Source organism: Osmerus mordax, chromosome 15 (assembly GCF_038355195.1).
Source record: "Osmerus mordax isolate fOsmMor3 chromosome 15, fOsmMor3.pri, whole genome shotgun sequence".
NCBI classification, from domain to species: domain Eukaryota; kingdom Metazoa; phylum Chordata; class Actinopteri; order Osmeriformes; family Osmeridae; genus Osmerus; species Osmerus mordax.
This window is the reverse complement of record NC_090064.1, coordinates 13,224,039-13,229,328: the sequence shown is the minus strand read 5'-3', so window position 1 is coordinate 13,229,328 and position 5,290 is coordinate 13,224,039.

The window sequence follows — 5,290 nt, the reverse complement described above, 5'->3', positions numbered from 1 at the left end:
AGGAATTCTCCTGAATGTTTCAGAATATTTCAGAGGGTTGCAGAACTCAATGGAAGGTTCTAGAAGGTTCCAGGCGAGGTTCTACAGCCAGACTGATAGGCCAGCTCAGTTAAACATTACTAATAAGAGGAGAGGAGGTCTGCTATTTGAAATTCACCAAAACAGACCTCCTACTCCACCTCCTCTCTCCTGTCTCCCTCCATTCCTCCACTTCACTTCCACATTTTACAACCCACCTACCGCCACCCTGGTTCTTCTCTTAGCCCTCCCCTCTCTCTCTCTCTCTCTCTCTCTCTCTCTCTCTCTCTCTCTCTCTCTCTCTCTCTCTCTCTCAGTCTGTCTCTCTCTCACCCTCTGTCTCTCTCCCTCTCTCCTACTCAGTATGGTAATGGATCTCATTTTTCAGTTTTTACCTCCCCGTGAAGCTTTGACACAATTACCTTCCTGGCTTATGTTTAATTCAGAACTGTGTGTGTGTATGGGGGGTGTTTCAATGTGCGTGGAAGGATTAAACTGCATCTCAAGCACAAAAAAAACACGTTGTTTTCTACGTTGTCTAGCAGGATGATATGAAACACAGACACCCACACAAATGAGAGGAGAGAAGAGATGAGAAGAGAAGGGGAGAGATGAGGGGAGGGGAAAGGAGAGGAGAGGAGGGGAGAAGACGGAAGGGAGGGGAAAGGAAAGGAGAGGAGGGGAGAGGAGGGGAGAGGAGGGGAGAGGAGAGGAGGGGGAGAGGAGAGGAGGGGAGAGGAGGGGACAGAGATGAACAGAAGAGTGGTGTTTCTGAGTATTGTGGGTGACAGTGAGAGATGGTCTTAGTCTCCATCATGGTCTTATTGATCTGCAGAGCACTCTCTCCTTAATTGATCCGATAGCAAATCCTACAAAAGATCGTTTCAGGACTTAACGATTCAATGAGGTTACAACTGTCCGGATTTGATGAACGACACAATCAGGAATAGGGGGGTAGAGTACTCCACCTGATAGAGGAAGAGCAGAGATGGAGATGGATAGTAATAGGAAGGGGTGATGTAGATAGAGAAACAAAGAAAGAGAAACAGAGAAAGAGAATGATGGAAAGTGAGAGAGAGAGGGGGGGAGTCCTCTTTTTTCTGTTACATTGTGGAGAATCTCAGCGGATGTCAGTATTAACATGTAGGTGACTGATGCTGAGAGAGACTAGTGGAGCATGCAGAGGTACACACAAACACACCTTTTCTTATCCCTCTCTCTCTCTCTCTCTCTCTCTCTCTCTCTCTCTCTCTCTCTTTCTCTCTCTCTCTCTCTCTCTCTCTTTATCTCTCTCTCTCTCTCTCTCTCTCTCTCTCTCTCTCTCTCTCTCTCTCTCTCTCTCTCTCTCTCTCTCTCTCTCCAGTCGCTGTGGGACACAGCATTTATTGCTTACTCGGTCTACAATGCCTCATTGTGATGTGTTCTCGACCCAGTCTGGAACCCAGGGTCCATGTTTTGATGTGTTCTAGGCCCAGTATCAAGTTCCTCTCCTGGTGCCAGAGGAAGGGGGAGCATCCATCAGCTTCCTGGGAATGTTGGGAATGCCAGCGTTCCTGTCTGGCGCTCTGGACGACAGCTGGGAATGTGGGAGCACCACGCCACCCAAGGGGGATTCTGGGAACGAGGGACATGCAGGCGGACGCCAGAGAGTGGATGAGGAATAGGCTGGAGGGCGGGGCTAGAGGAAGGGCGTTTTCTGTTTGATGCTGGTCAGTTCCTATCAGACACAGCTCCACAGTGCTAGCAAGGCACGTTCACACACACATACACACACACATACACACACACACCTCTCCAGGCTATATTAGCTGATGTGATAGTGTCTGGTTCCTCCATAGAGAATGGGGTTGGCTGGCTTAGTCACACTACTCAATATACCCCCTCTAGATAAGGACTTATCCCTTCTGTGCTGCTCATCCCCTTAGAGAGAGAGACACACACACACACACACACACACACACACACACACACACACACACACGCACACACACACACACACAGAGAGAAACACAAGCACACACAAGCACACTCACACACATTCACCCCAATTTTACACAGATGATTAACACTAAGAGCAACAATAGAATCATTGAAGAACATTATCAACGGTTTTATCCAAGTTCACAGCAGGACAGAGAGAGGAGGAACTGAAAGCCTTTAGAGAATTGCTGGATCTTTAGTAGTAGTGTCGACGATAAGAGTATATACTCTTATGGATTACTGGAGAGAGTATTTGGTGTGTGTGTGTGAGTTTGAGAGTGTTAAAGTGTGTGTGTATTTGTTGTAGGAGAGTGTGTGTGTGTGTGTGTGTGTGAGTTTGAGAGTGTTAAAGTGTGTGTGTATTTGTTGTAGGTGCTGTCCAGCTCCCAGATCAGTAGTCAGAATGAGTCTGCTTAAACATTTATAAGTAGTTCACACTTTGGGGCAGTAGCCAGACACCCCTTCCTCTCCTCTCTCTCTCTCTCTCTCTCTCTCTCTCTCTCTCTCTCTCTCTCTCTCTCTCTCTCTCTCTCTCTCTCTCTCTCTCTCTCTCTCTCTCTCTCTCTGTCTCCCTCTCTCCTCTCTCTCTCTCTCTCTCTGTCTCCCTCTCTCTCTCTCTCTCCCTCTCTCTCTCTCTCTCTCTCTCTCCTCTCTCTCTCTCTCCTCTCTCTCTCTCTCTCTCTCTCTCTATCTCTCTCACACACACACACCTACACATACATCCACACAGGGGCCCATCAGTAGCTTCAAAGCCAGCCTGTTGTCTCGTTTGCACAACGAGGTGTCACATTCCCTGGGGCAGGCTGCCATGACACTCAGAGCTGCTTTCAAGAGAAGCCCGGCGCTGCTGGGGAATGTGCGGGCACACACACACACATACACACAAACTCACACACACACATATACACATGCACATATACACAACAACACAAACAGCAAAAGCACACTGACACACACACAAATAATACACACATACATATTGTATGTCACACAAACACATGCACATACATATATTCACACACACGCATTCACACAAACACACACAAACTGACACACACAGGGGTTTCAGAGGGTGGGTGGAGCCCTTGTCAGAGTGATGGACGTCTCGGCTAATGAGACATCAGATTAGAGCTTAGGGACCATCAATGAAAAAGGCTTCTTCTCCCCGTAGAGACACACCCTCAGGTTGCCGTATCAAAGCACCACGCCATAACAACCAGTGTTCTACCTGCTAGAATCAACATCACACATACATCACTCACCAACAGGAGCCCCTAGAAGACCACAGCCAATCAGAGACCAAATATGAGTTTAACAGCCAATCAGAGTCGGTCGTGATGTCAAGAGCTTGCAAGTGTGTTTCAGTGACGGTGGCGGGTCCAGATCCATACTAGGGTCAGGGGAGGCCAGAGAAGAAGCTCTGAAACTCTGCTGGAGGTTCTAATCTGGTTAAAGATGCTCCAGTCTAAACAGTTATGGACTAGGAAGTACGGACTAGGATCTTAGCTGGCAGTTGTGGACTAGGAGCTATAAGGTAGGAACTATGGACTAGGAGCTAAGAGGTAGGAGCTTGGAGGTAACAGCTATGGACTAGGAGCTAGAAAGAAGGGGTAAAGCTAATGTCAGCCTGCATGGTTGATGATGGACTGGGCCAGACTGAGGAAGACACTGAGGAGGACAGATGGAGCATGATAATGTGGAATCAAATTATACCTCCATAATCATTAGTGCTCTTTCATGAGATACATCTATCTTCCTTCTCTCCTTTCCCGGTCTCTCCTGCTCTGTATTCCTCCTCTCTCTCTCTCTCTCTCTCTCTCTCTCTCTCTCTCTCTCTCTCTCTCTCTCTCTCTCTCTCTCTTTCTCTCTCTCTCTCTCTCTCTTCTCTCTCCTCTCTCTCTCTCTCTCTCTCTCTCTCTCCTTCTTTCCTTCTCTTTCTCTCTCCTGGGACTGTAACCTCTGCTGAGTGTTCTCCTCCCTCCTGTCTGTCCAGGATCAATCTTCCTGTCTAGTTCAACTTTAATGCCCATCCCTAAACCCAACAAGCACAAACACACACACACAGACACTCACTCACATATCCATAAACACATGCACTCTCAAACATACACACACTCTCACACACACATACACACAAGAACACAGCTCTACTGGAAACAATGTGTCTACTGAAAACCCAGAGGACATTACTGTAAACATTATAAGCTCAACACTCTTTCTTACTCCCTCTTTCTCCTTCTCTCCTTATTTGATGTTCTATTCTTATCTCTCTCTTCTCTCACCCCTCTCTCTTTCTCTCACTCTTTATTTTTCATTTCTATATAGACAGTTTTCCTGATCAAGGCCATCTCCACCATTCCCCTCTGTCACATTAGCATAAACGATGCATAATTATTCAAAAGTGAATCACTGTGGGCAGTACCTCAGGGAGGCTAGATTTATGTTGACAGTCACAGAGGAACACCAGAGGATGTCTCACGAGTGGGAAGTCGTTATACCAGGTAAACTAAAACAAGCTCCCCTGAACTGGTTTCACCATGTTCTACATATCTGGTAGTGTGGGGGGCAAGACTGCACACTAGGTGAAAAGGAGGAGAGGATGGAGAAGGGGAGACGAGAGGAGAGAACAGAAGAGTAGAGCAGAGGAGAAGGGAGACCAGACGAGAGAGGAGAGGAGACAGTTGGAGAAACCGCCTGCTGATCTAATCAGTGCCTCGAGAGATCAACAAACATTCACACATACACATCTCATGATTGTAGTGTATTCGTCTTATATGGAGTACAGACCCAGAGGACACCAGCGTGAATAAGCAGCTTTATTGGTTGTCTGAAGAGCCTGCATATTCATTCAATGTGCAGGAATATCTAGAATACACACACACACAAACACACTTCCTTTAGGGGTCACAGAGAGGCTGTGATCTTTTAGCCCAAACTAGACTACAAACTCTTGTCGTCAAAACACACCCATTCCCACACATACAAAAACACACACACACACACACTCAGACAGAAACAAACACAGACAATGCTTAGACAATGCCCAGACTCTCTTCAGATTTTCAAAACAACTCTGCAGGAAAGGGTGGGGTGATGAACCTCCACAGCATCAATACATTATGAACTCTGGAATAACTACATTTATCCATTATACATGATTACATGTTCCAACCACAGGATAAGGCAGCAAGAACAGCTGACCAGAACCAGCTACGAAGAAACAGTTATCCGAGAGACTCATATAGAAAGAAGCATCCACACACAAGACAAGCATACGCACCTCTCTCTCTCT